Here is a 24,368-nt window from a genome sequence, read left to right on the forward strand (position 1 = left end):
AATCTGAACTGAAATGGACTGTGGTGGAATGTTGCCTATATTCCCAGGAGGGAGGGATTGCATTTAATCCCAAAGATGACACAGTGACATCCAATTGAGTCCAGTTCTTCATTTGCTTATACCTAATAGCAGTTCTTTTTTTTGTCATAGAATGCATGGAATGGCATGCCGGCACCTTTTTTCAATGGAATTTGTGGAACTAAAAAAAGTTCAGGCAGACCTTCCTTCTTGTGGAAAAAAACCCCCATCTCACAAGGAGTTGGAAGGTCTGACTGAACTTTTTTTAGTCCCACAAACTCTGTTTCCCTGCAGCAGAAGAGAAACATGCCAGAGCTGGAAAGCAGGTTAGCAAAGAATTGCTTTTGGGAAGAGGGAGGGGCTACACCGGGAGGAGAAGCGGCAGGAAACGGGGCTGCCATTTCCAGAAGGGAGAAGGGAAACCATGATCTTTGCTGAAATCACTCGCCTCGCCTTCATTCCTGTGCAAAGAACCCAGTACACAACAGGGTATAACTCACAAACCTCCACAGAAAGGGGAAGAAGAATGGCTAAATATGGAGAGAGCCTTATCTTACATATGCGCATTTTGAGCAAAAAATGAGCCATTCTTAACTTCAAGTCATCAGCATGAGGCTACTTCTACTCTTAGGCATCACACAGTCAGCTTTGTAGAGTTCATTTCATAAAGTAATTTCTATTATCAACCACCTTATAGGAGTGTGGTGGCTCATGTGGTTAGGACGGTGGGTTGACAATCAGGAAGCCCACATTCGAGACTAGAGTCCTGCTGCGTGATGGGGTGAGCTCTCATCCTTTGCTCCAGCTCCTGTTGACCTACCAGTTTGAAAGTGAGTAATTGCCCGTAAATAGATAGGTACCACTTTGATCGGCACATTAACGGGGACATGAAAGGAGGGGCATCCCCTGAGCAACAGTGATGTCACCAGCTAATCCTTTCAACCTGGAAGCGCCTCAGTACTTCCAACACAAACGGGAAGGGATCAAGCACCTTTCCCTGAGCAAATCTACAGCTACCCAAAAGTTTTATTAACTTAGTACAATTTATAAGAAGATGCATGAGCCTCAAGGGCATTTTGTATATGCCTAGAGTAATAATTTAGTAAGTATTTATTAAAGCTCCTTCACAGTCATATTTCTGGAATGTTTGAACAAGGCCTCACCACTTGGTGGCATATGTACATTTCTCTACAACTTTAGAAGTGCAACAGTTGCTAGCCCACAGGAATCCTCCAGCCACCAGAAAAGATACCTTGGCTGAAATGAACGTTGTTGCTCATGTTAAGGTGTATTCTTACGGAGTATCAGAAGACAGATCTTTGACCCACCCCCAAGGGCCTTTTGATCTGTAATTCTACAGGAGACATAACAGGAAGAAGGGAAGATAGTGAGGCAAAGATGAAAGAGGAATGATTTGAATTCCACTAAAGCAGAATAGAGAGAATAATGGGTAGTGCCATGAAATAGCTGGGGTTTAGGAAACAATTTGGAGACCGTATTAGAAAGCATCAGAAAAATCTCTAGGGAGGTGAGCACTACCAACAATGGAAAGAAAAGAGAAGAAGAACTTCTTGAGCAGCTCCAGAGGAAGTGGGGGGAAGGATGGAGGGCTCAGAGGTTGTGTTGGATCTAGAAAGTCAGTGAAATAATTTTACATTGGTGGGTAAGGAGAGTTAAGCCATAAAAGATGCCATATCTCTGCCAAGGCAATAACAATCCAGCAGTCAAAATATATCAAGAACTATGTTCCTGTTTAATTAGGCACACTTCCTGAATAGTCTCCAAAAGTATGCATTTCACACTGCTCTTCATGAAACATACAATTAATTATAAATAGGTCAGCAGATAATCAAGCACTTCTACGTTCTATTTTTACACCAGGAAATAGGCCTAATCCTCGGTAATCACTTATTTTTGTTTTAATTAGCCAGGGACATTCTTTCAAAGAAAATTACTGAAGAATTCTAGAGGAACTGCTTTTTTAATTCTGTCTGTGTAGTTTCTGATTAGGAAATGCTTGATTCTAGAAGGTACAAAAGAGGTATTTGAAATAGCTCCTTACAGGAATGATAAATAGATTATTGTATTATGACTTGACTGAGCAAACAGCCACTTCCTGGTCATTCATTGGATTGAGTCTATATGTTATCCAGCCTTGTAAGAATACAGGGGAAGGCAGATTTGTTGCATCTGTTTTGTTTGTTTGTTTTTTGCTTTGGATTGCAGGGGTTATTTTGTTTTGGTTTTTTATTAGAATTATGAGATCTATTGATGGCATCTAATTACAAAGACAAATATGGATAATGAAAGCTTATAAACAAACTGAAGAAAACCCAGTCTTTCCTAATAAAATCTGCTCCTATTACTGTAGTCTGTAAGCTGCACTATGACCTTTTCCATTTTGAAAGAATATATTGGGGAAAAAACCTCACAAAACTGTTGGTTTTGGTGTTGAACTGACCCAGGACTTCTGTGCACTTTCTTCTAAAATAAGTGAGTCACACATGACAGTAGTGAAGGATTGTGGGAACTCTTGGAAATTCTTGTCATGATATTGGAATCTACATCAGTCTAAAAATTATTACAAAACCCAACAGAATCCATGCATGTTTCATTTTTCCTGGTTTTGCTCAGACTGAAGGATTATAGGTATCAAGTAGGGTAAAGCTGATGGGTGTGCTTGGAAAGGATGGGATGTAATATCCTTTCATGCAAAAATGACTGCTGTTGTTTCACTAGAAAAAAATTAGTGAGTAGGCCCTTGCCAAAGTCTCTATGGCAGCAGGAACATTCTGAGATAAATGCAGACTGAAAGCATCTAATTTCAGTGAGTTCTTATAGTAGAAATAATTTATTAGGATGCCTTCAAGACAAAATATCCCAGTGTTACCAGGCAAACAACATCATGGAATAGTTCCAGTTGTGTCTTCTTTTTCGATGGCTCCTGGTAAAAAACAAGAAAACAGGAAAGTTAGAGAAATGGAAATTAGAAGCATTTGGCTATGAAAATCATCTGGGTGATTTTGGCCCAGTCATTCAACTCTCAACTCAACCCACCTGACAGGATTGTTGTTGTGGGAAAAATTGGGAGGAGGAAAGTGTAATGTATTGGGCTCACTTGTTAACACCACGGGGTAACAGCTGGTAGGTTGCTAGAGCAGGGAGCTAGCTAACAGCTCCCAGCATCTCAGACAACCCATCTCCAGCGCTGCTATTGGTTGCCCCTAGGCGGCAATAGGTTGCTTCAAACCTATTGGCCGCAGCCTAGGGGCTAAGGTATAAATTGCTGCAGCTGCAGCCCTGTTCTCTAGTTCAGATCCTGCAAGAAATAAACCATGCTCTTTGCTGAACTCACTCACCTCTTCTTCATTCCTGCGCAATGAACCCAGTACACAACAGAAAGTGTACTGGATATGTTTGCCACATTGAGTTACTTGTAAAAATAATAAATACCAGAAATAAGTAAGTAAGTAAGTACATAGGTATGTAAATAAATAAATAAATAAATCCCTCTGTATAATTGAAATGGACTGATGGCAATGTAAAAGCTTCATTTTGACTTAAAAGGTACTTCAGGTGCAAAATGCTTTCCTGATGCATTTAAAAGCAAAAATTCAAAATCATTATGGTTCTCTTGGTTGGGGATCAGGAGCATTCACAGAAGGGAGTGGGGGTTGGGGTAAAAAAAATAATCAAGAGTTGGGGGTGGGGAAGATTGAGCACATGGTCCTGTCCATCATCTTGGATTTTTCTTAATGTCTCCAGTAGGGACAATGAGCTTTCCAATCCAATACATCTGGAATGTGCCAAAATATAAGAGGAATATTAGTCCTGCAAGAATTTCTTCTTCTCTCTGTCCCAAAAGTATGCTTGCTCATGTGTTTAAAATGTATTTCTCACAACAGGAGGACTTAAATCATTAGATCCAGATAATAGCCTGGTTGATATTTAATGCTATGTGTGGTTTCTCAGATAATGCTAAAATAAAAACAAATCACCTTCTGGCTGAGGAACTCAGCTATAGAATGATACAGAAGAATGCTGATTTTCAGTAACGCTCTCCAATAATTTAGTACTACAGGATGAATCCCTAGCTTTGTGTCTATCTTTAAAGTTTCTATGAGATTGGAAAACATTCATTTTTGCTGCAATTATTAGTTTGAGTGAACTGGAACAGTGTGGGGCTAATTTTCAGAGTGGTTAACTAAACAAGCCAGGATTGATCTCCCCTATGAAAACTAACTATGGTTCTTTGTTTTGAACAGAGCAAGCTATTGGTACAGTTTATAGCATAATGGTTTTTAATAAGCATAATAATTACAGGAAAGCATATTCCAATAAAAACAGATGATCCATGGAAATCACTGAGGGGAGTGGTGAGTTCCCTCTGCTGCCTATGTTTATTTATTTTATTTATTTATTTTTGGGACTTATATGCCGCCCTATCTCCCGAAGGACTCAGGGCGGCTAACAACAATAAAAATAACAATACAAAAGTTAAATTAAATAAACAGCCCCAATAAATAAGTTAAACTAAACAATTAAAATTATAAAACATTTTTAAAAACCCTGTCGTCAGTCCAGGTCAGCCTGATGAAAAAGGAAAGTTTTAAGGCCGCGGCGAAAGGACTGGAGATCCGGGGCCATCCGGAGCTCAAGGGGGAGTTGGTTCCACAGGGCTGGCGCTCCCACAGAGAAGGCCCTCCCCCTGGGGGTCACCAGACGACATTGTCTAGCCGACGGCACCCTGAGAAGGCCCTCTCTGTGTGAGCGTACTGGGCGACGGGAAGTCGTTCCCAGCAGCAGACGGTCCTGCAAATATCCCGGGCCTAGGCCATGTAGGGCTTTAAGATAAGTACCAGCACCTTAAATCTCTTTAAAATTCCTCTTTAAGGAAATGCCGGACAGGCACCAGTTAGGAATGCTTTCATCTGAATTCATTCATGGAACAGGGAATTGAATTCAGTGCTCCAAATGTCTACATGATTCTCTGGCCCAGTTTAAAAGGTGACAAATGTAAGAATGAATGAAGAAACAACCAGGCATATAACTCTTTTTCAGGCAATATACTCATGGTTTATTAGATATGGATCATTATGTCTGAAATGTAACTTGAGCAGAGTGTAAGTAGATTTACTCCCAATTCAGCACTCAGGGCCAAAGATGAAAAAATATCCTTAATTTCCAACTCAACATCCGCATACTAAAAGAAGTGCCACTTAATTATGTGCTAAGAAACAATAGGATACATTAGTCCTTTTATGCATTAAACAATGCTTAAGCATAACTGATCAGCTTCTACTTTCCAGCCTGCAGGAAACTAGCCTTCTCCACATATCTGCTAAGGAGTTTTGCTATTGCAGAATTAGGCACCTGTCCAACAGAAGCAAAAATGTGTCTGTTAATATTTAAGAGGGTTTTTTCCCCTCCCAAAAATACCGTAGCTCAACTGCCTGCCTGCTGTGGATTTCCCAACACTGACCCTGGTCTGTGACCAGATGGCTATTCAGTCCATACAGCTGTACTCTGCATACAGAAACAGGGCAACACTGAGCTTTCTTTCCCTGGACAGTAATATTAACATTTCTTTCATCTCACAAAGAGAGCTGCTGCTGTGTTCTTTCCATATATAGTAAGGTCAAGAAAGCACAGGAGCAACTGAAGCATTAATTATAGGTGACAGGTTTGCTGAGTGAAAGCAGAAGGTAAGCTGTAGACAGGAGAAGCAAAGCAGGGAAATTGCTTTAGCATTTCAAAGATTTGACTGAAGCTGGCAAAAAATATCACTGCAGCATCTATTATTTTGTTTTTCCTAAGCCACTACCGCCAAATTTACACATGATACTAGACAATAATGTAGTTCAACTGCTTGTTGGCTAAGTGTGATGTCTCCAGCCACACACTCTATTTAGTTATAAATTATAGTATGTCATCAGTTTCTTGTTAGAATTCTGACACATCCCAATGAGGTCTTTTTCATTATTACTTATTAAATTTATTATGACTGTCCAGTGTCTTTGGGGCAACTATAATGAATGAATTATTTTTCAGCCCATGTGTTAAGATAGGCTTAAGTTATCCTTAGCAGTTGTTTTCTCTAAGCCAACAGTTACCCAACGTATTTTTGACTGTATGTATAATCTGATGCACTTTATCAGCTTTTCTGTTGTGAAGCTGTCGGGTGATTCAGGGAATATGGGAAAAATCTGGACACCAGTTAACTCTTAAAGTTGGCCCCTCTATTTAATGTGCAGTTTCTCATCAGCTGCCTGATGAGATTTTTTGTTTTTTGTATCAGACTTAATGCTTCTTCTGTTTTATGGGGCAGTCCTTCATCCCCCAGAACAGCTGTTCTCCAGGCATGGATAGGTACTGGGTTTTGACAGATTTCTACCCAAGCGGCACGGCCATCTGCCAGTCACTACGGTTTTGTATTGGGCAGGTGGTTTCTCATGGACCAGTGACATTTGGAAAAAGGGGAAAGGCAGCAAATCTAGATAAGAGATAATATAAGATAACCTTTATTGTCATTTTTTTTACTGTAGGCACAACGGCGCACATCAAAAATGAAATTTAGTTGCCCGCTCTCAAAGTGAAACATACATGACACACACCTAGACATACTATATACAGCCTATGTATAGACCCACACCCCTACATATACATAACAAATAAATATTAAATACTGTCCATCTTGAATATATAATGGAAAGAGGAAGTTTGATAGTTCACAAGATTGAGTGTTTCACAAATGGCTTTACTTAACATGCTTTGCACACCTGAAATCAAGAGAACTATTAACTTATAGGTGCTATAAGGCAGGATAGGAATCAGTAGTAAGGACAGTGAATTTAACTAGTATAGTGTGATGCCCGATCAAGGACAATTAAATAGTCATGGGGAGAAGTGCTAACTTTGTTGGATTTCACTGATACTGCAGCAAACCTAGCAATACATTAGCTCAACTTCCAAATACACAACTAAGACTATGAAATCAATGCTGATTCTAAACTCTAAATCATGGGTGTCAAACTCGCGACATCACGTCACGTGTTGCGACATATTGCAACGTTTTTCCCATTGCCGGTAATGGGGTGGGTGCGGTTTTGGCATGATGCATCCGGCCCATGTGGCGGCAATTTGACATCCCTGCTCTAAATCATAGAAAAATGCTCACAGACCTCTTAGTAGATTAAAAAATAGAAATTGACTAGGTAGTTATATAGGAACAAAGTTGAAGCTAAGATGAAAAACTAAGAAGTAAGAGTCAATAGCTGGTATTTCATATACAGTCAGGTCCAGAAATATTGGGACATCGACACAATTCTAACATCTTTGGCTCTGTACACCACCACAATGGATTTGGAATGAAACAAACACAATGTGCTTTAACTGCAGACTGTCAGCTTTAACTTGAGAGTATTTACATCCAACTCAGGTGAACGGTGTAGGAATTACAACAGTTGGCATATGTGCCTCCCACTTGGTAAGGGACCAATAGTAATGGGACAGAATAATAATCATAAATCAAACTTTCCCTTTTTAATACTTGGTTGCAAATCCTTTGCAGACAATCACAACCTGAAGTCTGGAACGCATAGGCATCACCAGACGCTGGGTTTCATCCCTGGTGATGCTCTGCCAGGCCTCTACTGCAACTATCTTCAGTTCCTGCTTGTTCTTGGGGCATTTTCCCTTCAGTTTTGTCTTCAGCAAGTGAAATGCATGCTCAATGGGATTCAGGTCAGGTGATTGACTTGGCCATTGCATAACATTCCACTTCTGTCCCTTCATAAACTCTTTGTTTGCTTTTGTAATATGCTTTGGGTCATTGTCCATCTGCACTGTGAAGCGCCGTCCAATGAGTTCTGCAGCATTTGGCTGAATGTGAGCAGATAATATTGCCCGAAACACGTCAGACTTCATCCTGCTGCTTTTGTCAGCAGTCACATCATCAATAGGTACAAGAGAACCAGTTCCATTGGCAGCCATACATGCCCACGCCATGACACTACCACCACCATGCTTCACTGATGAGGTGGTATGCTTAGGATCATGAGCAGTTCCTTTCCTTCTCCATACTCTTCTCTTCCCATCACTCTGGTACAAGTTGATCTTGGTCTCATCTGTCCATAGGATGTTGTTCCAGAATTGTGAAGGCTTTTTTAGATGTCGTTTGGCAAACTCTAATCTGGCCTTCCTGTTTTTGAGGCTCATCAATGGTTTACATCTTGTGGTGAACCCTCTGTATTCACTCTGGTGAAGTCTTCTCTTGATTGTTGACTTTGACACACATACACCTACCTCCTGGAGAGTGTTCTTGATCTGGCCAACTGTTGTGAAGGGTGTTTTCTTCACCAGGGAAAGAATTCTTCGGTCATCCACCACAGTTGTTTTCCGTGGTCTCCCGGGTCTTTTGGTGTTGCTGAGCTCACTGGTGCGTTCCTTCTTTTTGAGAATGTTCTAAATAGTTGTTTTGGCCACGCCTAATATTCTTGCTATCTCTCTGATGGGTTTGTTTTGTTTCTTCAGCCTAATGATGGCTTGCTTCACTGATAGTGACAGCTCTTTGGATCTCATCTTGAGAGTTGACAGCAACAGATTCCAAATGCAAATAGCACACTTGAAATGAACTCTGGGCCTTTTATCTGCACATTGTAATTGGGGTAATGAGGAAATATCACATACCTGGCCATGGAACACCTGAGAAGCCAATTGTCCCATTACTATTGGTCCCTTACCAAGTGGGAGGCACATATGCCAACTGTTGTAATTCCTACACCGTTCACCCGAGTTGGATGTAAATACCCTCAAGTTAAAGCTGACAATCTGCAGTTAAAGCACATTGTGTTTGTTTCATTCCAAATCCATTGTGGTGGTGTATAGAGCCAAAGATGTTAGAATTGTGTCGATGTCCCAATATTTCTGGACCTGACTGTATGATTGCATATGAAGGGAAGGGTTCTTCAGAAAATATAGATTCAATATTGATAAAAAAAATTTCTACTTCCACTCAGTGTAAGAATGTTTGTTATAAGTGGCCATTATGTTGTGAATGGTCATTGTACATATTGTGATCATCATGTATGCATTTTTTGCATTTTTGCCCCCATCACCATCGGACAGATATAGTTATCTGATCACTTTCAGTAATTCCATCCTATATCCATGGGCGCAGCTCTGAAGAATACTTCAGCACCTATGGTTGTTTATAAGGAAACAATGTTATTGCTACTTGGCATTTAGTTTCAGATTACAGGTAAGACAATAGGGCAGTTACCCTGAAATATAGAAATATACCCTAATTATTTTATGGTATTACTTAAACTATTTTGGAAAGTCAAATGTGATTTAGAAAATATGTTTGGGATAATAAAACAGCAAATACTGAAGAAATGAGACTGATAAAATGATACTTAGCCATTCTTTTTTTTTCTTATGTAAGGCTCAAGACAGAAATCAGATTGACTATATGCTCTGCAGCCAAAGATGGAGAAGCTCTATACAATCAGTAAAAACAAGACCAGGAGCTGACTGTGGCTCAGACCATGAGCTTCTCCTTGCAAAGTTTAGGCTTAAACTGAAGAAAGTAGGGAAAAGCACTAGGCCACTCAGGTATGAATTAAATCATATCCCTGTTGAATATACAGTAGAGGTGACAAATAGATTTAAGGAATTAGATCTGATAGACAGAGTGCCTGATGAACTATGGACAGAGGTTCGTGACATTGTACAACAGGTAGCAACCAAAACCATCCCAAAGAAAAAGAAATGCAAGAAAGCAAAATGGCTGTCTGAGGAAGCTTTGCAAATAGCTGAGGAAAGGAGGGAAGCGAAAGGCAAGGGAGAAAAAGAAAGATACGCCCAACTGAATGCAGAATTCCAGAGAATAGCTAGAAGAGATAAGAATGCCTTCTTAAATGAACAATGCAAAGAAATAGAAGAAAACAATAGAATAGGGAGGACCAGAGATCTTTTCAAGAAAATTGGAGAGATGAAGGGAACGTTTAATGCAAAAATGGGCATGATAAAGGACCAAAATGGCAGGGACCTAACAGAGACAGAAGAGATTAAGAAGAGGTGGCAAAATTACACAGAAGAACTATACAAGAATGAGCTTAACGTCCCTGATAATCACAATGAGGTGGTCACTGACCTCGAGCCAGACATACTAGAATGTGAAGTGAAGTGGGCCTTAGAAAAGCTGAGCAACAACAAAGCTAGTGGAGGTGACAGTATTCCAGCTGAGCTATTCAAAATCTTAAAAGACAGTGCAGTAAAAGTGCTACACTCAATTTGCCAGCAAATTTGGAAAACTCAACAGTGGCCACAGGATTGGAAAAGATCAGTTTACATTCCAATTCCAAAGAAAGGCAGTGCCAAAGAATGTTCAAACTATCGCACCATTGCACTCATTTCTCATGCTAGTAAAGTCATGCTTAAAATCCTACAAGCTAGACTTCAGCAGTATGTGGATCGAGAACTACCAGAAGTACAGGCAGGATTTCGAAGAGGCAGAGGAACTAGAGATCAAATTGCCAACATACGCTGGATCATGGAGAAAGCTAGGGAGTTCCAGAAAAACATCTACTTCTGCTTCATTGACTATGCTAAAGCCTTTGATTGTGTGGATCATAACAAACTGTGGCAAGTTCTTAAAGAGATGGGAGTACCAGACCATCTTATTTGTCTCTTGAGAAACCTATATGCGGGTCAAGAAGCAACAGTGAGAACTGGACACGGAACCACTGATTGGTTCAAAATTGGGAAAGGAGTCCGGCAAGGCTGTATACTGTCGCCCTGCCTATTTAACTTATATGCAGAGCACATCATGAGAAAGGCAGGGCTAGATGAATCAAAAGTTGGAATTAAGATTGCCGGAAGAAATATCAACAACCTAAGATATGCAGATGATACCACTCTAATGGCAGAAAGTGAAGAAGAACTAAAGAGCCTCTTGTTGCGGATGAAGAAGGAGAGTGCAAAACTTGGGTTGAAACTTAACATTAAGAAAACCAAGATCATGGCATCTGGCCCTCTCAATTCCTGGCAAATAGATGGGGAAGAAATGGAGGTAGTGACAGATTTTATTTTCCTGGGCTCCAAGATCACTACAGATGGGGACTGTAGCCAAGAAATTAAAAGACGCTTGCTCCTTGGGAGGAAAGCCATGGCAAATCTAGACAGCACACTAAAAAGCAGAGACATCAACCTGTCAACAAAAGTGCGTATAGTCAAGGCTATGGTCTTCCCAGTTGCAATGTATGGCAGTGAAAGTTGGACCATAAGAAAGGCTGAGCGCCAAAGAATTGAGGCCTTTGAACTATGGTGCTGGAGAAGACTCCTGCGAGTCCCTTGGACTGCAAGGCGATCAAACCGGTCAGTCCTAGAGGAGATCAACCCTGACTGCTCTTTAGAAGGCCAGATCCTGAAGCTAAAACTCAAATACTTTGGCCACCTAATGAGAAGGAAGGACTCACTGGAGAAGAGCCTGATGCTGGGAAAGATCGAGGGCAATAGAAGAAGGGGACGACAGAGAATGAGGTGGCTGGATGTAGTCACTGAAGCAGTAGGCGTGAGCTTAAATGGACTCCAGAAGATGGTGGAGGACAGGAAGGCCTGGAGGAATGTTGTCCATAGGGTCGCGATGGGTCGGACACGACTTCACAGTTAACAACAACAACAAGGCTCAAGACTGCTATCTGGCCAATCTTTCAGCAGAGGTGTCAATGGGATGGAATTATTAAAGATCCAGGCATAGAAAGTGCATACACCAATAGGTCAAGGGTCTGAAAAGAAATGGGAGGCAATACACTAAGTCTTATCAGCCAGTTTATTTATACCCTATGAGTAAATACTATTTTGATAGTGAAGCTGACCCTATGCTTTAGTAATAACTGTTATTATTCATTAGAATTATATCCCTCTTTATTTCTAGCAATGAAGAAATAAGGCTGTGTCTTCATTTTACCTTCAAAAGAACTACCTGGTGTGGTAGAAACCAAACTAAGACAAAATGGCTTACTTAGTCATGGCCCAGGCCGCCTCACACTGGCACACTGATCTTTTGTGCACGCACTAGTTTGCTTACAATAATTTCACAGTCTTTAGCACTTTTATTTTTAATACAGGACTGTAACTTAGAGTGCTGTCTAAAATTACTAACATAATTAAGGAAAGGCCTACATGGTTGGTAAGGCCCACATTTTGAGCTAAAGTTAAGGTCAAATAATTATGGCCGCATAGCTGTGCAGTAAACAAGGTTATTTCTGATCAAGTAAATGTTTTACTCAAAGACCAACAGAGGACACATGGATAAACCACTGGCGGCAGTAGCTGCTTGGAAGCTCTGGTCTCAATATATTTAGGGGATAAGCAGTCAGGGAAAGTTGTACACCAGTATTTGGTTCTTGTTCCTAACAGTTCCATAAGTCTTTTCCTTGGCTGCTTCTTCCTGAATGTACATTGAGTGGAGAAGTTGGATGAAGTACAAAGAGGGAAGGAAAAAAACAAAACCAAGATAGATTATTCCAGTATCCCCCCCCCCCCGCCCCCAAGCTTGGCTTATTCTTCTAAGGGCAGAGTGGAATGACAATTCAAAAAAAGATTGTGGGAAGAAAGATTAGCACTATGCAAATCCTTTGAAAGACATGCTTTCTGTATCAACACGGATACAAAAGGGTGGAGTTTTGCTCATGCTGTCACAACTGCTGTCTGGTACAGTTTCACCTCATCATTGTGGAGACTTGATTCTTGTTTATATATAATGATTGTCATTAGAGCTCTTTCACTTCAAGTTGGAAATCCTAATTTACCAGCTGTTATTTTCATCCTGAGGAACCAAAGTAACATGTAACAGAATGTCAAATTAAAAGTAACACTTTTGGGCAAGAACAACTGGTTGATTAATTAGCTATGTCTGTTCAATTCCATATTTGATAAATTGTTTATAAACAATTTTGATTTAACTGAAGGCGTTTCAAAAATGAGAAGGTTTCAGGTTTTCCTCCAACCTGGTTCTCTTAAACCAACATTAAACAGAAGTTACACCAGAACAGATCACCATCATATGAGGACATTTTTAATAAAATAGACTCATAGCAGGAATGGAAGCAGTAGCAAAAAAATCGGTTAATGGTCTGTTGTTGATACGCAATTGTGTCTCAGTACAAAGTCAGTGTTTCTAAAAAATTGTTTATTCTATTAACTTCTTCTGCAAGCCATTTTCTAGAGCTCTGAAGAAAAAATGCTTTCCAGTGATGTTTGTTTTCTTACCATCATCTATCTACTATCTTTTCGTGGTGAGTGGGTTTCCTGTTCTACTTGAGCTACTAATAAAAAGAGAAATATTATTCAGCAATGTTAGGATGTCCACCAATATTAAACACACTTGTTATCTGTGAAATAAATAATGAACTCAATAGCTTTTAAATATGATTAATCTTTGGTTTAAGTTAGATTGCATGCGCACACCCAATCCACCAAGGAAAAAAATAGTTTACAATGTTTACATCATGAAGGTCTAAATCAAAATAAATTTATCTGTAAATTTCAGAATAGCTTTATTTTCCCTTTCTGTACACCTAAGCCTGATCTGACAAAGAATGGATGTTTAGTTTAATGTGAATTCATTTGTTTATAATGAATACAGCAGTGTCAGCTTACTTCCAAAAATATATTTCTTTCAAAAGTCAGATCAGGTTTAATCTCCAGAAGAAAATAGTTTTCATATTGACTTAGAAAGCTCAAGTGTGATGCAGTTCTATGTATGTTTACTTTAAAGTAAACTTCACATTGTTCAATTGTTTCAAATAAGCATGTACATGAATTTAATGTAGATAGACTGTTTTCCTAATTTAGTGATCCAACTTGAGCCACAACCAAAAGCATAGTCAGGCTACTTTTAGCCAGCATTCTGTAGCAAGTTTTTTTTATCCCAAACTTTCTGAGACTTTGGAATACAAGCTTTACTCAAATAGGCATGTTTTTCCAAACTGATCCTTCAAATAGAAGATTTGGGACTTTAATAATATTCAGTGCTGAATGTAGGGAAGGAAAGAGAAATCCTGCCACTAATACATAATTTTGAAGCTGCTTCCTAGAAGGAACATGTCTGTTGAAGTATTTCTGTTGTGGATAGGTGTACCCGAGGAAATGCCCATTGAAGAAAGCTAGGACCAGTATATAACCTAACCTAAAGAAAAGCTTAGCTGCCTTTATTGACTTTATCCTACAAGGAACCCAAGTTCATCCTCTGCAGATACTAAGAAACACAGCTTGAAAAACACAGTATGATTCCTTGTATTTCTGCCACTAGCACCAAATAGAAAGCAATTCCATTCCATCTCAGATAGCTAGCTCATTTGTGTTAGTAGCCAAGAACTTGCATGAAAAACATGATTATATAAACAAACTCATGGCTGCTCTGAAAGAAGTTTTCACAAGCAGAGTTTTCTGCTACTTTAGTGAGAAATGATCCCTGTTATATAAAAGTCAGCAACAGATTTTGTGTTATGTGCATATATGGGTATGTGTTGTGGTGGTACAGTGGTTAGAATACAGTAAAAGGTAAAGGTAAAGGTTCCCCCGCACATGCGTGCTAGTCGTTTCCGACTCTAGGGGCCGGTGCTCATCTCCGTTTCAAAGCCGAAGAGCCAGCGCTTGTCCGAGGATGTCTCCGTGGTCATGTGGCTGGCATGACTAGACACCAAAGGCGCACGGAACGCTGTTACCTTCCCACCGGAGTGGTCCCTATTTTTCTACTTGCATTTTTTGCGTGCTTTCGAACTGCTAGGTTGGCAGAAGCTGGGACGAGTAACAGGCGCTCACTCTGTTACGCGGCACTCGGGATTCGACCCGCCAAACTGCTGACCTTCCGATCGACAAGCTCAGCGTCCTAACCCACTAAGCCACCGCGTCCCTTTTAGAATACAGTATTGCAGGCTAATTCTGCTGACTGCCAGCAGTTTAATTCTCACTGGCTCAAGGTTGACTCAGCCTTCCATCCTTCCATGGTTGGTAAAATGAGAACCTAGATTACGGGGGGGCAATAAAACTGCTTAGAGGGGCAGTAAAGCACTGTGAAGTGGTATATAAGTCTAAGTGCTATTTTTAAAAACATATGCAATGACTGGAGCTTCTAAAAGCTTCACAATATCAGGATGAGTGATATCCTTCCTGAGAATGCAGAACTGATTAATGGCTTCTACCATGAAGTATATAAAAAGTGTCTTTGGAGGTACAGAAAAACCACTGTCTTGCTAATCATTGAGAATTTTGGTTTTCTCCATCCCAATTCAACGAATGTGTTTTTGAAAAGAGGCTATGACTTCCTCTCCATGTAATGTGGCATAAACCTAATTAGCAACTGCGATTAAACTGTTAAGCATCTCCTCCTTCTCAGGTTTATCACTCACCACATTTCATACAAATATGTATATAATGAAATTTGGTGCCTTCCAGGACTCAGATTAAACTTTATTAATGACAACAGATAGAGCTAATTCACAGATATGTGAATTATCCATAATATTTAAAGGATACATCATTGCCTATCCCAGTCATTCCTGGGAAAGAGAATAAACTTGGCTTTTCACCTGCTTTGAGCATGGAATGTCTGAAAGACCACAAGTTGGAGCAAATAATTTAGCTGCAAGTTTGTATCTTGCAAAATTATGTCAAAGGGCACAATTGCATCCTCTCCATCTGGGAACATATCTGATCTATTATTTAGGTTGGCTTGTTGGTTAGTGGGAAGTATACAAGGAGGACATCTGGAAACTCTGTGGGTTTTCTTTCCTAGGGCTCCACTGAAACAGAATTTATTAGACAAACCAGGCTACGCTTCTCATTTTTATCCTAATTTGGCATTGCCTCATCTGTTGCTGCCACTATTGAATTTTCTTTCCATGGATCCAGCACAGGGACCACCCTTTAACTCCATATGGAATATGTCTGACATCTGCAGGAAACCAAATGCCAACTGCAATATGTTTTTGGCAGCAGCTGAAATTTTGTCTCTTTTCTTGGCAGCCTTCCTCTATGATCTTTCCTTTCTTCAACTGCTCAGTGCTGCCATGCCTGTGACTTTGCTTTAGAGTTAGTTATTCAATGCACAGCGCATAGCAGAGATGCTGTAGTCACTTGGCTTTGTTAAAGCTAACAACTAACATCATTTCTGGCTGCTAGGCAAAAGATCAATTGCACTGGCATATAAAACAAGGGTCGCTTTTAGGATTCTGCTGCCCAATGGCAGCAAGCCAGCAGCTGCATAGATAAATGTTCTCTAGCTGTTACGTATCTATTTTTTTCTAAGTTAAAAGAATGTGGTTTCAATTAGCAAATGTGGTTCTTATATATAGGGGAATAGCTTAAGCAGACTCAAGCAGCAGGAATGCAGTATGGCAGGGGTCTTCAAACTTGGCCCTTTTATGACTTGTGGACTTCAAATCCCAGAATTCTGGGAGTTGAAGTCCACAAGTCATAAAAGGGCCAAGTTTGAAGACCCCTGCAGTATGATGTTCCCATGTTTTCTCCTGTATCCTCACAAGACAGCTTGGTGCAACATTTTAGCTAGGTGATTTCAAAGTCTATTCAACCTATGGTTTCCTTTCTTAGAATACTTCTTTAGCAACAGTTGAAGGCCGTTCAGAAGTAATTATTTTCATTTTGTGTTAAATGTAAACAATCCAAACCTCTGTTTTATTTATTAAAAATATTATGTATTAACATTCATGAATGTTGAGTCCATAATTATTTACCCTACCGAAACAAACACGTTTTAAGTAATCAAACAATTCCCTTCCATCCCACCATATTGATAGATAAACAATGTGATAAAATAAAAGAAGATATTTGTAGCTCAGGGTTGAAAGGAAGGGTCCTTGGTGCTCTCTGAGCTTGGTTGTTTTCTTGCAGATGTTTCATTACTCAAACTAGATAACATCATCAGTGCTTGTACAACCAAGCTCAGATAAAATATGATAAATATGATAAAACACCTGAAGAAGCAAAATGTGTTCAGCTGGAATCAGAAAACTGACAGTATTGTGGCTGGTATGTTCTCTTAGTGAGGTGTTTCACAACTGATGCACACTGGAATTGAAAATAGATTTTCCAACATTTTCATTTGCCTATTGGTGGCTATTCACTCTCAGGTCAGACCCTGACTTCCTAAAGTGGTTTTAATCTGTCCACAGTCATGTGAAATATTGTAGATGATTTGCATTTTTTGAAATGAGCTGTAATGATCCAACATTCATCTGATAGCTACAATATAAAGTAGTAAAATCCATTATGCCCCCCTCAAGTTCCCATAAAATACTGGATATGTTATGTTATGCACTAGATAAATATTTTACCTCAAAACTAGCAAATCTGTATTCAGTTTAAAAACTATACATTAAAAAAATCATGCTGAGAAACTTCTCAGCACATGTTAATTGGAAACATATTACAATAATTTCTCAATGAGAACATTGTCCTTTAAGTGCACGCCATGCTCTTAATATCTGAAGAATGAATGATGACTGGTGGGTGGAGTGAGAAGTAAAAGCAAAAAGATTGCCAAGGAAAATAAAGCTGGAGGAAGACACACATACATTTGTAATGGTCAATAATTGCTAGGCTTTATTTGTTAGAAATTGTCATGTACTCTTCTTGTATAAATTACACCCAAGTTGGTTAACAACAAATACAAAAAGCACTGAAGCTATTAATACATTTTTAAAGGACAAATTTAAAACTAGAAATAAATTCATTTTCAAAAGTAAGCAGGTAAAATGTTAGTAGGATTGTAACAATAGTGTAAGGCAAACAGACATACAGGCCAAAAGCTGGCCAAAGTCTGTTCCCAAGTAAGATGATTTCCACATGGCACCAAACAGTCAGAGAAAAACATGAACTATTCTAGCATTCTACATTCTGGCAGAAGGTGGGAAAAAGTCCACTTCACTTGTTTTTAACCAAATGTTTTAGAAATTAACAAGAAAGCCTCTGCCAAAGATCAAAGATGAAGTGTTGATAAATATCTTATTAGATTAGATATTAATATAACAACAACATAATTGGTTAAAATTTCTTATGGTGAGCTGTGAGGGACAAATTTGAACACTGTCTTAGCATAGATTTCAAATTTTTGTCTAATATGTACAACCTTAGTCTTTTATTAAATCACTTTGAATATGTAAATTGAGAATGTGGTCTCAGTTCATGGTCATGAGATTAAATGGTCATGAAACAATGTCATGAGATAGAAGAACAGATAATGTTTTAGCAGCATAGAAAACTTTGAAAACTACAGGTGTCCTTCACCCAAATATTCTATACTACCGGTACTAGTTTAGTAAATTGTAAGGGACAAACATTGGACTGACAGAGAAAAAAAATCATTGTAAGGAACATAAAAATGGCCTATCAGTTGGGTTGCTGAGAAACATTGCCCTAGTTCATGGTTTATTTAAATGTGGTTTGTTAAATAAATCACAATGGCAAGGATACTACATGCTAGCCAAAAAATAAACAAATATGCAAGTAAGTAATTCATGGTATTTCACAAATATGTTGCCATAGCCTGTTTGGATTCTGTTAGTAATTAACATTTTTAGAGCAAGGATGCAGAGAATGTTCAGTCATTTGTTACCATCAAGTGAATGTGAGAAACAGTCAGTTTACTGTTACACAGAGTAAAACCTGGAAAGAGAAAACTCTAATTTAGATTTAAATCTAGGATAAAAGTTTTATGAATTAGCCTTTGTAGTCATATGCCTTCAGGCTTCTTGTTCCAGGAAGAATTTGGTTGAAGCTTCCTGATGATTCAACGTAACAAATTAGAACTAAATCCTTAGTTATTTAAGAATGGAAATTATTACCAACAATGGAAACAGCATTTTTCACTCAAATTCCACCTTGCCTTCAAATCTAGCTTTTTGTTTTGGAAAATGATTTTTTTGTTTCCCACACAGAGTTATATCTGGCAGTTGCCTATTCATATAATCCACATTCTTGCTCTGGAAATTCATCGTTACTAACAAAACAGAAACAAGCCTAGGGTCATCTTTAAGATCATCATCTCCTACCTAGGATCAGAAAAGAGACAAAGAATACATTAGGACATATGTTTTCCTAAATAATGCTTTGTTTTAAATAGTTTATTTAAGCCTAAATTGTCTGGATTCATACAACACCAACATAAAACAAACCATATTAGAGTTTACCATAATTGGCATAATTTTTCCATTAAAAAGTATAATCTCACTTGATACTGTCTTTTTCTTGTTATTATATATATCTATTTTTCAAGCTTGGTGCTCTCCAAATATAATAACAGAACAGAATTACAGAGTTAGTAGGGCCTTGGAGGTCTTCTAGTCCAATGCTCTGCTCAAGCAGGAGACCCTATGCCATTTCAGACAAATTGTTGTCCAGTCTCTCCTTAAAAAGCTCCAGTGATGGAGCATCCACAATTACTGAAGGTAAGCTGTTCCACTGATTGATTAATTGATTGATTATTTATTTATTGAATTGATTCACTGTCCATCTCATTTCAAATGACTCTGATTAATTGTTTTGTCAGAAAATTTCTTCTTATTTCTAGGTTGATTCTCTGCTTGATTAGTTTTCATCTACTGCTTCTTGTTCTGCTTTCAGGTGCTTTGAAAGCTAGGTTGACCCCCTATTCCACAGGTCTGCAACCCGCAGCTCCGGAGCCGCATGCGGCTCTTTCAGCCGTCTCCTGCGGCTCCCAGTCCTCTGCCATGTGCAGTTCAAAAAAAAAAGTGGGACTAAAAAAGTTCAACCAATCAATTCAAATATGCAGGGTAAGTGCATTTCTCACCTTGGCTCCACTCTTCAGTCAAACCCTGTTCTGTGCATGCGCGCATGTACGCGCATGTGCACACATTTTTTGCGGCTCCCAGTTTTTCCTTTTGTGAGGGAACCGGTTCCGAGTGGCTCTTTCACTGTTTCAGGTTGCTGACCCCTGCCCTATTCAATGGATTACAATTCCTATAGTATGTCAATTACCACAATGACAATTGAACTGGCCAATTAGGCAATATTGGAAAGATAGTTACTCAGAATTAAGAATGTGCTTCATAGCAACGAGTTGAAAATGTAGCAAAAAAGAAATAAGGCCAGTAAAGCTATGGCATCACTGAAGCAATGTCTGTCATCATTAGAGTAATAATGTTCTTTTTGCTCCCAGAAAAGAATATGCAAGACATTCTCTGCAAAATCTGTGTCTGAAACTGAAACATATTTTTGATGGGTTGATATTGAGACAAGGCTGGCAGATGAGGAGAAGGAAGAAAGAGAAGACACTAGAAAATTAGACAAAGTAACTCTGACAGCTGCCAAGGGGAGAGAGTTATGATATGCACTAGACTTGTCCTCTTGTTGATCTGGATTTCATTTCATTTCTTCCAAATCCTGGAACAACCCAAAAGTTCTAGGTTTATTTCTGCCAAATTGCAGTTGATCCAAAACAGTTTGGCAGAACTGCCAAAATGAGTTGTAGTGTTCCAAGTTCAAAATAAAATGATCTTTCCATTTTATGGATCCACTGCTTAGAAAGTAGAAGCAACAACTTGGCATAACTACAGAGTTCTCAGCCTGCCATAGTTAACATTAAGGAAAAAGAGAAGGCCAAAAAAATAATAATCATCATCTGTGCTGGTAGAAAGGTTTGTAAAAGTAATAGTAATAGGTTATTATATTATTGATACTATCCATACATTGTTTTCTTGGTTATAAACCTAGTATTTTAATTAATGTGGTGATAACATTGATTATGTGGGATTAGGTTAACATCTCAGAGGATATTGTGAAGATATGGCAGACCAGTAGATAATATGCCATTTTTCTGTTAAAAAATTGCTTGGGGTGGGTTAGAGCTGTGGAGAGAAATATTTCTGTAAAGTTAGGATATCTAAGCTTTTAGAGGCCAAATTAGCCAAACTGAGACCTTACTGTGTTCTGCAATCTTGCATTAGCTAAATAAAAAATAAATAGGCATACTCCCCCCACCCCCCACCCCTGCCAATAAATAAAAAGCCCAGCTCTGGTTTGTCAGAAGAGAAATGTCTTCGTGAAATGGCAGAAAATCAGCAAAGAGGCAAAGCCTCTTTATCCATTATTTTCCTATCCACTCCCCCAATTTGTCAGCATTAGTTATTGGAAGATTGCTTCCAATAAAACAAACTCCTGTTTTTGGTTTAATTAGACTGTGACATATAGTACTTTTGCAGATCTTGAAGCTCCCAGTAAAAAAAAAAGGTTGTGCAGCTTGATTCAAATCCCATGAAAGGCCATTAATATGATTCCAATTGTTATCTTAGTTGCTACTGTTCATTGTCAGATTTCTTTATTCTGTTGTACTTTCAGGGAAAGGTTGCTTTCCTTAATCGAATGTGCATTTGTAGAGTTACATCATTGGAAAGGGAAAGCTATAATACAGGCCATAAATAGTCTTATATTAAAAAAGGAAGCTTGCTAATTTAATGACTTTCGATCAGTTCAATCAGGATATCAGACAAATTCAATTTGGTTTGAAAATGATTAAGGGTATTAGGGTTCCTATTTGTTTTCAGCTGAATTTCATGGAAGTTAGGTCTGTCTTCACTCATGCAATTTGCTAGATCAAATGAACATTCCACACAAGCATTCAGACATCACTCTCAGATCAGTTAAGGTTAACTGTACATTAGCAAGCTTTGTTGGCATTTTGTGTGACTTACCAGGTTGTGTGGACCCAGTACGTTTGGATTGTACAAAGCTCAGTATACTCCGAAAAGAGGTAAACCCTGAAGGCAGCCTAAACATGATGCACAAATGTAGCCTTGTTTGGAGTCATTGTGGCATAAGGGAGGCAGTCCAGCGCATTGGTTCAGGTGCACTGGCTGAGGATCAGTCATCCACTTATATACGTAGCTCAGATGAAATGTTACAAATCCATTCTGAGTCTTGCTTTCAAACAGTGTTGACTTTTTAATATCTACTGCCTTCTCTTTTTAAATGTCAGCAAGTCAATCTTATCTGAGGAGCCTATCCTAATCTCAAAGTTTGAGAACACAAACTCTCTCACAGAAGATTTATCTTCCTTTGCATATTAACCACAGGTTCAACATGCACATTTAGCATATCAGTTCTGTCCTGGCTTGAATCCCTCTTTTGCTCTCCCAAAAGACCCGCAAGCACACAATATTCCTGGTGTGAAGAGAAGAACTTGAGTCAACATGTATTCTGATCCAGCTATACCCAAATACAAATCTTTGTTTGGAAAGTCTGGTCACTTCACTGAATGCTTTGTACGAAAAGGTCCTAACTTTAATGATCCCACTAAGCCTGGGGAAACCCTCTGTTACTCTGGATCTAGAGCTGGTCAATAAAACTGAGAGAGGTGAATCAACCATCTGACTCACAAGACCATTCCTATTTTTCCACAAGTCCCATCAAGAGCACTTCTAGATCTTTTAATACGTACATCAGGGGTGCCTTGCAATTGCAGCTTATTGTTTATTTTTTTATTTTTTAATATTCGGTTAATCTGAACTGGCATGAGGTTGTTTGGGGAAGAATGTCCATTTTGATTCTTCATTGGTTGCCTATGTTTTCTTCTAGATTTCTTCTCATTTATTTTCTCCATTGATCCTGGAACTGTACCAGCAGCAGGTGGCTCCTGAAAATGTATGGGAATTTCTTCTTTCAGGCTATTAAATCCACAAGTTCTACCAATATTGGACTTTTTAAAGAAGAGGTTTTATTTTGATGGCATTTTAAGATGTTCTTGAGAAGTTTTTCTCTGTGTTGAATTTAACTGCTATTTTATCCTTCTTCCTGTATTTTGGAAACAAAATATTACAGTTAGGATATCCTCCAACTCTGATTAAATGGAGGTGCCTTGTTTGCCAGGTTTTCTTCCATCTTCTTCACCGTCAATCACTGGGAGGGAATTGGAATTGGTTCCTAGTATGAGATCAAATTGCAATGTTAAATTCTAAAGATAATGAATCTGGGATGTAATCAGCTGGTGGGTGGAGCCTACACTAAACAAAAACTAAATGATAAATGGCTTGGGGTGAATATTAGAGTAAAGAAACCCTCCACCGTAGGGCTGAGGAGCTTAGCTCTGCAAGTTCTGTAGGGCAGGTTAATAAATCCTGCAGGACAGACAAAGCACACAAGGCTGAAGAAAGTCAAATAGTAAAAAAATGCAGTTAAATGTTTAACACCTAGTCTGCTCAAATTTAATATCGCTCTCTCTCCTGTCTTGTAATTGGCAGTGTTCTAAGATTAACAAGCAAACATTGGCTGTCAGAGAATTCATTATTAGTCCTTTCTGAACCAGGAACAGTTTTTTTTCTTCTTCTTTCAGACCATTTCATCCATGTATTCTTCTTTTTAGAAGAAGAATAGATTTTATCTTAATGGCATTTTAATGTTTTCTTGCAGTGCTTTTGTCTGTGTGGAATTCAACTGCTATTTTAACGGATTGCTTTATTTGATTTGATACGTGGATGTTATTGTCTCTCTCTCTCTCTCTCTCTCTCTCTCTCTCTCTCTCTCTCTCAGATTATTTATCAAAATACAATTGCCAGGAAAAGACAGACTTTTAATCTTTGATTTTAAAGGGGTTGGGGTACTAGATAGATATGGAGGGGAAATGCTGCATCCCCTCTACTTCAAAAACAACATTTTTATAGGATGTCTGCAACAAAGCCATTTTTCATTCACAACTGCTGCCATCGCAGTTAGTTTTGCTCTCATTTCAACCATTTTCTAGGTCCACAGAGCAGCATGTATGTATTACCAACTCCCAGCTGATAAGAGAAATCTGTTCTTTTAGCAGAGTAACTGCCATAGTCAACTAAGAGCTTTTGTTAGGTCAAAAGATTAGCCTGCAGAGAAGATGGTACACTCATTTCTGCAGAATTAGAAGGGGGAGCAATTCTATTTGCCGACTACCTTTTATTTTACTACATTGGCTCCAGAGATGCGGCCAAGTAAACTAAGTCCCAAGGAGATTTGTTGGCTTGTTTTACTGACATCCCATTTTCCCTCAAGCTCTCAGAACAGTTTCAATGGTTTCCTCTTACTTTGGCCTACTACAGTGATGGCAAACCTTTTAGAGACTGAGTGCCCCAAAACCACCCCGGCCCTGGCCTGCCCCCATTCCGCCTGTCCACCCCTGCCCTCAGGGCCATACATGGCCCGCCACAGATCGCCCAGGTGGCCCTGCAGTGCCATGGTGGCCACACCCTCCGCCCGCGCCCTGCAGCATCATCTGCTGCCTAGCTGCCATGTGCTTGGCTGCACTGCTCCGCGCGGTGACTCTCCTCCAGGGGGGCTGCTGG

At 39.2% G+C, this 24,368-nt stretch overlaps 1 long non-coding RNA gene across 1 annotated transcript; it reads left to right on the forward strand.

The window, feature by feature from the left end:
• The first annotated feature begins 316 nt into the window (after window positions 1-316).
• On the forward strand, window positions 317-22,826 carry LOC308660513. Its single transcript, XR_014024750.1, has 3 exons — window positions 317-344; window positions 716-848; window positions 22,636-22,826. It is a non-coding gene; the product is annotated as an uncharacterized lncRNA (long non-coding RNA).
• Window positions 22,827-24,368: the final 1,542 nt, after the last annotated feature.

The sequence above is a fragment of the Vipera berus genome, assembly GCF_964194415.1.
Source record: "Vipera berus genome assembly, chromosome: 1".
In the NCBI taxonomy this organism is placed as follows: Eukaryota; Metazoa; Chordata; class Lepidosauria; order Squamata; family Viperidae; genus Vipera; species Vipera berus.